This window comes from Sinocyclocheilus anshuiensis, unplaced genomic scaffold (genome assembly GCF_001515605.1).
Source record: "Sinocyclocheilus anshuiensis isolate Anshui unplaced genomic scaffold, SAMN03320099.WGS_v1.1 scaffold1719, whole genome shotgun sequence".
In the NCBI taxonomy this organism is placed as follows: Eukaryota; Metazoa; Chordata; class Actinopteri; order Cypriniformes; family Cyprinidae; genus Sinocyclocheilus; species Sinocyclocheilus anshuiensis.
This window is the reverse complement of record NW_015551147.1, coordinates 406,477-419,784: the sequence shown is the minus strand read 5'-3', so window position 1 is coordinate 419,784 and position 13,308 is coordinate 406,477. Positions and strand designations below refer to the sequence as shown.

The following is a 13,308-nucleotide window of genomic DNA, read 5'->3' as shown; positions in this document are numbered from 1 at the left end:
AGTGGGTTTTAGTGTTTTAGCAATCGAGAAAAACTGTATTATTATTTTTAAGTTAATTCCTGTATAGATGAATAACTTACAGTTTTGGCTACAAAAAGGGTTTTGAACATTTCCACATTGTGGCCCAGCGATTCGGCAGCTGGCAACGAAAAAGATACCGTTCTTTGATAACGGTCACACCGTTCAGGAATGACGTAGAAGACTCCCTTGTGGTTGTTCTTGTTTGAGGCTTAGTTTGTAGTTAAAAGTAGTCTCATGGGAGGCAATCATAACAATAAAATCTCTTATTTTATTGGTTACATTAAATGCAAAAATACAACAAAAAATCAGCTAAGTTACAAATTCTATAATCAAACTCTAAGCAGCAATACTTGAGATGCTGTTAAGCACCCCTTAGTAGTGTATCAGTGTCCTTCACGCTTAATACAGGCAGCATCTGAATAGTGGTTTACTTTTATACATCGTTTCGGGTAATTCCAATTACACATCAGTGTCTGTGTGACCAATGATGGATGTCTTTCCTTTGTCGCTTACGCTGCTGTCTGCGTCTAGCACTTTCTTCTTCGTAGTTTTTGTCTGTCTCATGTCTGTTTGATGTTGCAACATGCTCTCTTCACCACTGTCAAACTCAGACATCTAACTTTCACAATTGTTGTTTATTCAGGTTTTGCAAGTGTTAGCATCTTTATCTCAAAGCACATATGGCATTAACTTAAAACAAGCAAATAACATAACTTTGAAACAGGTAAATGGCAATATCATTATCCATATCCAAAACAGTTTATATACAATATGTATGTACAACTGATGAATTTTACAGGTATGCAACTGAACTGACTTGAGTTGTACAGTATAAGTTGTACTTGACTTGTCAGAGCTGCTTTACAGCAGAATTTGAATTTGATGCTATTGTGAAGCTGCTGTGAAACAATCTATATTTTATAAAGTGCTTTAGAAATAAAGTTGACTTTCTGACTTGGCTTGTATGCATATTCAGTGTGTGTGTGTGTGTATTCTGTATACACACACACACACACACACACACACACACACACACACACACACACACACACACACACACACACACACACACACACACATATAATCACATACACTGTAAACAGAAATGCAAATAATTTGTTTTACCTTTGCCATAATATTAATTCCTGTTAGATTTTTGTGTGTTACATTGAGAATTGTGTGTTGTGTTTTGCAAAAAGTGTTTTATGAAATTGAAAACTGAGTCAAAGGCTGAGAATTAGTGTATGGTTTTGCAGATTTGGTGTGTGGTTCTGGTGTTTGAGTGTCAGGTTTCAGAAATTGTGTGACAAGTAAAGATGTCGTGTGTAAGCAGTTGAAAAAAACTGTAATATGTAGTCACAACAGCAGCATGTAAAGCAGCATGTATAATTTCAGTTTTGAAGTATAGCAGCGTCACGCACACCACATGATAATGCTTGACTTTTACTCAAAAACAAACAGATTTCACAGTGTTAGAGGAGACTTTGTATTTAATTATTAAGTTGAACTATGCTTATTGTTGTCTTTTTGCATCAGACATCTTAGTGGTGATATCAAGTATTTGAGAAGGGCAAGTATGTGGTCATGTGTTCAAAATGCAGGTGGAGACTAACTGTTTACTAGTCAGTAATTGGTTGACTGAAACAGCATGTCTTTTGTGCTTTACTGTGAATTAAATAAAGGTACTTGCCCCACCCACTGGCAACGTACTTGTTTTTGGACACCTTGGGCGATACCGGCACGCGCATAAAACACAGTGACAATAATGCCAATGATAACGTGTTGACACTGCTATGTAATTTATAGGTAAGTAGTAGTCTTTTTATGGGATAAGAAAAATAATTGCTGTTGTTCTTTCTATCAAGTTCTAAAAAATATAAAAAATAGGCGTAACAGTCTTCATTCATCATTCTATTTTTCTCTTTGTATTTAAATCTGCATGTTACAGTAACACTTACAAAGAAAATGTTTTTGCTGAATAGTTTTACAGCCATGACCCTGTGATATTGGCTTAAAAAGAGGAACAGCACGCAAGCTACTTTACAAGTTATACCCAGAGTCCCAGACAGACCTAGACAGTCTGAAGATATTCTTCTGAAGCAACCTTGTATTCATTGACCTGGGCGAGTAGCCACTTAAAATCCATTGAAAATGAGTCAGCAAGTGAATGTACCATGCAGACTCAAATAATGCAACTTCATATAAGCAGAACATCAGACATGATTTTGAGGTGACAAAACTCTGCAATGTGAACACTTACATAAGTTTAGAAATGAAACTTGGTGAATCATTGTAAGAGCGATGACAGCTTTAAAATGTTTTTGTAGAAGCAAAAAACTGTCATTACAGAGGAATTTTATGTTTAATTCCCCATCGTAGTGAATGTATGCTCTCCTGTTACTTACATAGATTTATATCAGTTCACTGTAAAAGCATTCTGTCTTGTTCTGGCATGTCTTAACAATATTTATGCGTTGTTATGAAAACCTGCATTGTGGATGAGAAGGTTGACTTGTGACTTTATAAGAAAACCAATATGTATTCTTGGAATGTATTCTGGATAAGCAGGAAAAAAATCTTTTCAAGCTGAGAATGCGCCACCTTTTGCATTCACATGCGTTCTCATTTGAGTTTCACAGGCAGCTGGATCCAGATCTCAGCACAAACATTCAACAATGCTTAAGGTTAGCTAGTATTTCCTTCTTGGATTTCTTTATATGATTGTAATGTAATTGAGATTTTTGCAAAGTGACATTAATTGTAACAAACAGTACTTGACTTTTTTTACTATGTCAGTAAACAGCATAGATCTTGTGATCATAGATCATGTGTTGTACATACACTTTTGTGGTCAGATGACATTATTTTTCATTATTTCTCAGCCACTTAATTTTCTGTGTCTGGTTGTTTGCTTTCAACAGAGAGAAGTCAAGCCATACTGGAACTTGTCAGTCAAAGTTTTGCATGCGAAGATCCATCAGTCCTATGACTACTGTGAGACAATTTGTCCTCTTAGCAGCAGCCAAATATATCCATTTACAAATTTTAATTTTATTTTTTAGCAGAAGTGTAAAGTTTAAAGCAAACATTTTTTATTTCAATAATAACAAAGATTACAGTGTACAAAGTTTAAAGCAAACTAAACTGGTTTGCAGTTTTGATAAAAAAATGTGTGTTGTTGCTTGAACTTGCTCTGTTAGTTACACATGCACTATACTGTATGTAGAGGGATGCAATCTTTTTTCTAATCTCAAAGTCTAAATCAGTATAAATATCAGTATAATACTTTGCCTACGTAACAGATTTTTAAAGGTGTTTCTGGGCTTTCAAAAGCCTTTAGCCCGACAATTTGACAACTATTCCAACAGTAACCTCTATTTATGAGTATACATGCTTACAAATAGATCAACACTTAATTCTGTCAGCCAATTTACTAACTTTTCCAACCCCACCTCAATTTCTCTTTAGTGACTGCGTCTGACTGCTATGTCATCCTGAACTTACCCACAGCATCGGCCCGTACAAATCGCACCAAGACTATATCAAATGAAATGAAACTTTCACTTTCAGAGTGCACAGCAACATCAAAGTAAACCACTAAAAATGTTGTCTGATCTTAGAATGTTTTATTATATTATACTTATAACCTCTAATGCTACATAATGCTACTTATGTCTCCAGTAAGATGTGTCATGTGAATGACACTTTAACTCCTTTTTTTCTCTTTTCTATACACAGAACATTCTAGAGATCTTGATCTATGATGAGGATCCATTAATGAGAGACGACCATTGTGCCACTATCCTATTTGACATCAATAACCTCACACCTGGGAAAAAGGAGACCAAATGCTTTATAATAAATGACAAGGTCAGTGCTATATGGAGATCTCATATCTAAACAGACATTTCAACATAAAATAAACACTTAGTTGATAGAGCCCTTGATATTTGATTTGTGACTACTTTCTTTTTCAGACCAAGGATGAACTGTGGGTGGAGTTTGAGATCACTAAGAGGTGAGTGAGTATGCCTTCAGCAGTTCTAGTGAGCATTTGCAAAAATAGGTACAAGTGAGAACCGGTTGTACAGTTGAATGTACATGTCTATACACATAAATCTGAAAGTGTCTGTTTTGTGTTTAACACACAAATGTGTTGCAGCTCTGAGACACCAACGCCATGCATCTCTAATGGAGTTTTGGTGGTACGAATCTTTACTACAGCTTTCTTATCTGTATCATGGGTTGCAGTCAGATGATTTAAAATGATTTTCTGATGTACAATATAAGAAGGTGTCTTCCTAAAAAGCTACAGTTTTAATATAGGCTACATGCACTCTTAACTAAACCCTCAAAAATATATAAGATAACCTTTATCAGATAAGCTTTATGCTTTCCTTTTAAAATAGGCAGGTCCTTTTTGTGAGCTGAATGTGGAGATAAACAAGCTTCTAAAGAAGACTGAAGGTAAATAAAGACATTTTCATGCACATTTCCCATGCAAATGTTATGATATAAATGTAAATGATATTAGACAGCTACTGGGAATTCAGTGATATTCAGAAATAACTGTAAAAGAAAATGAAATGTTAAAATGTTCTGTTATATAAATACATTTTGGAAACACATATAATACTAGATTTAGGTGTTTTTTGCTTATTCTCTGTGTGTTCCAGCAACGCAGAACATGGTGTTAAAACTGAAAGGGGCATACAAAGAGGAGTTCGTGATCTCAAATTCTGAGGAAAGCTCCAGCACCCTGAAAACGTTACGTTACTACATCAACCGAGACCTGGAAACTGAACTTAATCTGACCTCAGAGACTGTTGTCAGCCCAGCAAATGTAAGTCATCCATGACAACTGGCATTACAATTTTATTGTAAATTGCTGTAAAATCTACCACATACAATTTATTACTTATGGAACAGTATGTATACAGTACCTCACATAATGGTTTGTAGATTTATAAAGCACATGAAACAAACAAAGTTGGGCTTTAAATGTTTGCTTAAACATACTTTTCTCCAGGTTGGGACAGTAGTGGATGCTGCTGTTCCAGACCCTGTGGACACTGGATTGACTTCTATCCCTTTAAATCCATTACCAGCCAAACAACAGATTACGGTCTCTTTGCCTCTGGGAGAGGTGAGTTATTGATTCATTAATTGATTAAATCTCAATTAGTGCTGTCAAACGATTAACCGCGATTTATCGCATCCAAAATAAAGTTGTGTAAATATGTTTACATAATATATGTGTGTGTACTGTGTATATTTATTATGTATATATAAATTCACACACATGCATTTATATATTTCAGAAAAATATATTATGTTTATATATTAAATTATATTTATATATAATATAAATTATATAAATATAAATAAATACATGTAAATATTTTGAAAATATATACTGTATGTGTGTGCATTTATATATACATAATAAATATACACAGTACACACACATATATGAACAAAAACGTTTATTTTGGATGCATGGCATTTTTGGACACTCCAAAAATGGTTTATTGATAATATAGTAACACATAATACAGTAACTAAGTAATATAAATTTCTCACCATCTTTTCTCATAATTAACATATTAAACAATCCTGTATTTATACTCATATTTTGTGCATTTGATCTAAAAAGACCTTTCTTTTTTTTCAAAGAATAAAGTTGATCTGCAACTGAATACGGATGATCGGTAACAAATCGTGAATTAATTCACATCTATGTTCAGTAGTAGTTTAATAGTAAATTATAATTTGAATGTATTAAATGAAATATTGTAAATTACAATACTATTTATCAGCTTTCATTTCAAATCCATCCTAACCTCAGAATAAAAATGGTTTTGTGTGTTCTGAAGCTCTGATGAAGAGCTGGATGTGCGTCTGGATTTTGATATCCCAGTGGAAGAAAAGAATTTTCTGGTGAAGAGAAAAAAAGTAGTGTCACAGGCTCTACAGAAAGCCCTGAAGCTCAGCTCTGCACCTAAGCCCAGCAAGGTACTTTAGACACAAGCACAAATCACCCAGATACTCAGCAAAGAACTGAGGGATGTTTTCCTACTGTACAATCAAAGTCAAATTTTGATTCTATTGTTTGTATAGAATACAAATACCCAACAACCCAACAATTTAATTCTGTGTTTGATGTGACTCCTCAGGTCCCAGTGGTGGCTGTGGTGTGTTCTGGTGGTGGGAGCAGAGCATTAACAAGCACATTCGGTAGCCTTCAGGGTCTGCAGAAGATCCAGCTTCTTGATGCAGTCAGCTACATCACAGGGGTTTCAGGTGCCACTTGGTGAGAATGAGGAGTCTTAATGTATTTTTAAACATGACTTTGTTTCTAGACAGACTGATAAAAACCATGTGTGCCATTTCTCCTGTAAGTTTTTTGTTTAATCCTCATATTTCATAATAAACATATTACATGTTCCTGTGGCTCAGTGGTAGAGCATTGCATTAGCAGCGCAAAAGGTCGTGGGTTTGATTCCCAGGGAACACATATACTGGTAAAAAATGTATAGCCTGAATGCACTTTAAGTCTCTGCTAAATGCATTAATTATTATTATTATTATTTCAGGGCCCTAGGCTCTCTTTATGGAGACCCTAACTGGTCAAAGGGTGGCATTGACAAGTCTATGGAGTCTATAAAGAAGGAGCTCTCTAAAAAGGCACTCAGTATGTTTTCCTTAGAGCAGCTAAAGGAGTACAAACAGAGGATGGAAGAGCAAGAGAAGGAAGGACACCTTGTGTCTCTCATCGACATGTGGGGTCTTGCTTTAGAGTATCTTTTCCAAGGGAAGGTAAAAAAAAAAAAGCACAAATAGTGTTTGCTTGTCAGTTTTGACTGTGTGTTCAAATCTGGTACACAATTTAATACACTTTACTTTTATAGAAACCAATGGGTACACTATCTGGAATGCAGAGGACAGTGTCTGAAGGCCAGAACCCTCTCCCCATATTCACAGCTGTTAACCTAAAGCATGGCAAAACAGAAAGTATAATAGATGGAGGTATGTACTAATAAAATATTTAAGTGCCATTCAGCTTCTTGTTTCAGACTAAGACATAAGTCTGAATCATCTTCACATATAAAAAATGTATATAAACAACATATGGGCAGTAAGTTCATAATACCGCAGTATTAACTGTGTCAAACAAACACAATTGTGCTTAAGTGCGCTTTCTGTAAATAACATCATTTGTTTAGGACGTAGATACTGCCTGCTATACTGGTCTCACACATTATTTGAGTCAAGGTGGCATGATGTCATTGGGCATCAATGTATGTTCTGCTTTGTTTTAAGAGATACAGTATGTTCATGGAATAATATACTAAACACATATTACAAAATGCTTAAGTATAATATGTACATGTACATAGAAACTGCTGTGCAATAGTTTGAACAAGATAGTGTTTATATCATCAAAATGTGGTTGATTTTTTTTTTACCTATTTGTCAGACAGTTTACATATTATAAACTCATACTGTCTAATAAGTGAACCAGACTTTCTTATATAGTCAAAAGTTTGTTTGTATTGAAGTTCATGCCATTTGATTAAATGCGTTCATTCGGAACAAACTGCAACGTCATTAAACATAGTTGACACTTGAGTCGTGCATATTAGAGGAGCTCGAGGTATGATAGTATAATTCTGTAAATAAATCTAATATAAAATACCATAGGTTTTTGTATTATACTTGTATATATAATACATCCATGTTTTATTTGACATGTAATTAATATAAATTGTCATTTAAAAGCAGTAAATGTCTGTTGTGATGTTTAATATGAAAATAAATGTAATTTGGTTATATTAGAAGTATAATTATGAATGTTGCATTGTAGCTGTTGCACCTTGTGCACTTTATAATTGTGACCAGTCAAGTACAAATCCTTTTTTACTGCCTTTATATTATTCAAACTTCTTCAAGTGCTGGAGTGATGTGCAATGACTGTTGGATACATTTTGGTATCAGCTTCCTGTGAAGTGATGTACAGTATCAATAGCTATAAGAGACTATTCATCAACTGCTTCTGAAGATATAAACACATGCAAATAATTTTCTTATCCAAAGAGTTACAGAACATTTTAGAATAGGTTCACTGTATGCTTAAGTAAGTAGTATGTAATAAACAATTAGCTTGTAGCTTGATGTTGCGAATAAAAGAGCTTATAACAGATCAATAATCCTATGTTTCTTTCTGTTTCCTGTTTAGAATGGTGTGAATTCACTCCATATGAGGTTGGATTTCCCAAATATGGTGCCTTTGTACCTGCACAGAACTTCGGGAGTGAATATTACCTCGGTCACATGGTCAAGAAACTCCCTGAAACTGGATTGTCCTGTCTTGTAGGTGAGTTTGAGTGTATGTGCGTTTATGCACAAAATGAAAACATGAAACAAAAGAAAAATTGAAGGCCGTAAGAAAGAGAAGGAGAAAGTGGCATATTGCACCCAGGATCTAAAAAAAAATGGTGTTGCTTATTATGACCAGTAGGGGGAGTCTACATCTCTATTTGAACATGATCCTGTGCTGTAAGCAAATTATGTAAACTGTAATCAGTCACAATTAATAACTAAGTCCAAACTCTGTGTGTGGTTTTAAAGGAATGTGGAGCAGCATTTTCTCTATAAATCTGACAGATATCTGGAGTCTTGCCACAGGAGTCAAACCTTCCTGGATGCCTTGGGCTGGAGGAGGAGTGAGTAACACAGGTGAGAGTTTGTAATGCATTTTAACCCCTAACTTAACAGTTTCATGATCATTACAAGAACATTTTCTTGAGCAGCAAATCAGCATATTAGAATGATTTCTGAAGGATCATGTGACACTGAACACTGGAATAATGGCTGCTGAAAATTCAGCTTAGACCTTCACAGGAATAAATTATATTTAAAAACATATTTTTATTTACAAATACAATGTTACAATAGATTAAGTAAAGATTAAATTGTGACAATATTTCCCAATATTACTGTTTTATTGTAGTTTTGATTAAATGCATTACATTCTCATCAGACTTCTTTCAAATAACAAATCTTACCGACCCCAAACTTTTGAATGGTAGTTACATTTGTGTTTAATTATTATACAGTGACATGATGCAATTGTCGTCTTGTCTTCTTCTGTAAAGAGACTGATAGTAAACCAACAGCACTTGGCACATACCTGATCAGCCCTGTGACTGACTTTGCTAAAATGCTGTGTGGCTTTATGACCAGCCGCCCCATTGTCAGCCAGTCGTACAACTTCCTGAGAGGCTTCAACCTGCACAGCAGCTACAGTGAGAACACAGGCTTCATCGCATGGAAAGGTCTAGAGCTCTACTTATACCACTGACCACTTCAAGTGTGCATTCTGTGTTTATTATATTTATTCTTCAGATGGACTATATATTATATTAGTGTTATTTCATGTGTGTGGATGTCATTTGGGGATGTCTGTCATTGTATGAAATATAACCAAGGCTGTTTATACCTAAATAGCTGATAGTGTTTGGAGTCATCCATAATATTCATGCTCTGTCTACAGACACACACCCAGATGCCTTTCCTAACACCATGACTCCAGCTGATCCTGTGCTGAGCTTAGTAGATGCTGGATTTGCCGTAAATGCAGGATTTCCTCCTTTGGTTCGCTCTCACAGACACGTGGACGTTATTCTGTCTCTAAACTACTCTTGGGAACCAGATCAGTTTAAGGTGAGGACCTGGAAGATTCTATAAGTTTTGATTGAAATGCAAATATCAGGAACTTAAAAAAATTAAAAATTATGCCTGTTTGTGTCCAATAGGTCATAAAGCAATCTCAGGAATACTGTGCTGATCGGATGATTCCATTTCCAAAGATCGATTTCAAAAAGGTGGAGTCAGAGCCGCTGAAGGAAGTTTACATGTTTGAGGATAAAGACAATCCGGAAGCTCCCATAGTCCTTCACTTTCCCTTGGTCAATGTCTCATTCAAGCAGTTCAAAGCTCCTGGTAAGCACTATCATCACTCTTTACATCCCATCTGCCATATTCCTAATAGGAATTACAGTGCTTCTAAGGCAAGACTGTATTTATATTCCTCAAACATGGTTAAAATGTTAATGTTATATTGTGTAAATACACATAAATATAAAATATATATTGTGTATATTTTATATAGATTTTGTCTATATTTTTTACTATAAATATACATTTATCCATAAAAATGGACAATATACACTACTGTTCAAAAGGGATCTTTAATGCTCACCAAGGCTGCCATTTTTGATCAAAATACAGTAAAATAGTAATATTGAGAAATTTACTGTTTAAAAATATTTAAATTTTAATATATTTTAAAAGCATATTTAAAACTTCAACAATATTTATCCATACTTTTACTACATTTAAAGCACTTTTAACGACTGTTCAAAAGGGATCTTTAATGCTCACCAAGGCTGCCATTTTTGATCAAAATACAGTAAAATAGTAATATTGAGAAATTTACTGTTTAAAAATATTTAAATTTTAATATATTTTAAAAGCATATTTTTTATAAACAATATTTATCCATACTTTTACTACATTTAAAGCACTTTTAACGGTTTAATTGCAGTATAGTGTGATTGGATATTGCTATTGTTTGGTACATCAGCTCAAATAACCAAGAATGCACATCATTGTAAAAATGCTCATGTAAAATGATGTGTATGTGTATGTGTGTGGTTTAGGAGTGAAGAGGGAGGGTGAGAAGGAGCGGAAGGAGGGAGCGGTTGATGTTGAATTTAACAGTAGCACCTCCCCATATCTCACCCACAAATTGACTTACACACCAGAGGACTTCCAGAGGCTCATCAACCTCACTTCCTACAACATCCAAAACAACAAAGAAGTCATTTTGAATGCGCTAAACAAAGCTTTAAACCGAAACAGAGAAAGGCAAACAGGTGATGATAGCCACGGCAAAAAGGAGAAGGCAGCTGTAGGAAAGACCAGTTCAGCGTCTACACCAAAACCAGGATCACAAAAAACATGAAAGACTGAAGAACAGTGATCTGCAGCACCGTTACTGTGAAGAAAACCTGCATCCTTAAAATGAAGTTGTCAAGAATATTATTAAATGAAAAAATTGTTTGTGATGCTATACTATTCAATATTAGCTTCACATTATTTATTTTTTAAGTGGATAATAAAACAGCATATTTGTTTCTGTCCATTTAACTTGTCACAGTCATTTCTGTCATTTCAACTCTATTTTCTTCATCAGTAATTCAAAGTGTTCTAAAAAGTGCAATAAACTTCATCACTTGGTTGTTGTAACTTTGGCACTATTTTGATTCTTATTTTCAACAAAAACGGGTAGAGTTCACTTATCTAGCAACACAGTTAAACCTAATTAATTAATTAAAATTAAAATTAATTTATTTTATTTTACTGACAGACAGACATCACTAGATATTAGATATTAGCCCTCTGGCCAAAGACCTGCCAGCCAACCTGATGTCAACAGTGTACAAAATGATTAATTTCTGATTGGCTAATTAAGCACAGTACTCTTTTTTTTCTGTTTAAAGAAACACTCATGACAACAATGTCAGTGTTTTAACAATATCAGTAGTAGAGACATATTATGATCAAATACGTGGCAGGTTCTTGTAGTCAATATGACTCATTTACTTAGAGAAACTGAAGTTTTTTGCTGTGATTCCCTATTGTTTCATTATAGAGTATCGTTGGGGTGTGCCATATCTATGCACTGCACGTCTAGACGTCACTAAATAGTTTCACTATAACACTAGGATCCTAGAGTCTTCCCTGGATTCAAAGCAGGCTTTGCAAGGTATGAGCAAATGTCAGCGATACAAACAAACCACACTACTGAAAACATCAACGGCCAGTAAATGAAACGGTTATAGATTCAGAAAAAGAGCATTCTTATGGAGTTGAATGATAGGGCCTTATTCTAGATCTAGAATAAGCAGATTATCAGATAATCACTGTTATTTTATAACATTTTCCACATTACATGGAAGCATTTAATACGCATACATAATCATCTGCAAAATGAGCAAATAACAACAAACAATGCAACGTTAATGTTTATAATAACTCAATTTTCTCAGAATAGACCATGAATCAGAAGGAGTGTGATGACTAACAGTGCATTTGAATGAAAGAAGGCTAGGCTGGTATTCATGGGCATGGGAGGGTTTTCATAAACACACAACATTCCTTGCAATATAAGTGAAATCTTAGGTTTTTTTTTTAAAGTCGAGCCTGGATGTGTCACTTTTGTTTTTATAATCAAAGACAGTCCACACCAGACAAGATATGTAATTGTCACGAATCCGGTCCATGAACTTCCGTCTGCTCGCCACCAGAGGTCACTCTTCCACTACTATGGACTCTTGCACCACACCACTGTTGCACTTCACCCGGACTACAGTTCCCATCATCCACTGCACTGATTACACACACACAGTTGATTGCACACAGCTGTAATCAATCACACATTCCCTATATAACACTCACTCTGATCCCTTCCTGCTGCCGAGTATTGTTTAGCGCTTATCGCTCATCGTGTGATAGCTACTTTACGGAGCCTTTTCCCCTGTGTTAGTTTCTAGTTTCTAGTTTCTAGTTTCTAGTTTCTAGTTCCTAGTTCCTAGTTCCTAGTTCTAGTCTTAGTCTAGTCTCGCCGTGTTTTCTGATTTCCTGGTACCTGATTTTTGCCTGTTTATCTTAAGTTAACCCTTTGCCTGCTGTTTCGGACTGTGTTTGCACCTCGCCTGGACTCTAGCTCGTGTTATTGGATTACCCCTCATGTCAAGCCCTCTGGATATTGTTAGCCGCTTATCGACCACGCCCGTTTTGGATTACTCTTCTGTCTTGCCCTCAATATACCTGTTTGCCATTGTCTGACCCATGCCTGTTTTATGACCACGTCTCTGTCTCCTATTAAAGCTTTGCAAATGGATCCGCAAGTCTCATGTCTCGTTCGCCCCGTAACAGTAATGTTGGCATGTAGCCACTGATAACTTATCTTTTCAAATATATTTTTAGCTATTTTTTTAAGTTCAGCATATTAACACTATATTATAGAGATGGAGGATGATTGCAAACAGAGGGAGGAGAATTTTTTTTATCCCACCCTCAACACTTTAAACAATAAAACACTATCAAATATTTTATCAGGGTGCGAAGGACTGGAGATAAACAAGTCTCTCAGGTTTTCTGTGTTATATTTCAGTTGTGAGACTAGAGAGATCTTCATTTCATCTTTTGATTTTGAGA

General features: G+C 35.2%; 1 pseudogene; it reads left to right on the top strand.

The window, feature by feature from the left end:
* The first annotated feature begins 2,651 nt into the window (after positions 1-2,651).
* On the top strand, positions 2,652-11,266 carry LOC107663284 (cytosolic phospholipase A2 zeta-like; annotated as a pseudogene).
* Positions 11,267-13,308: the final 2,042 nt, after the last annotated feature.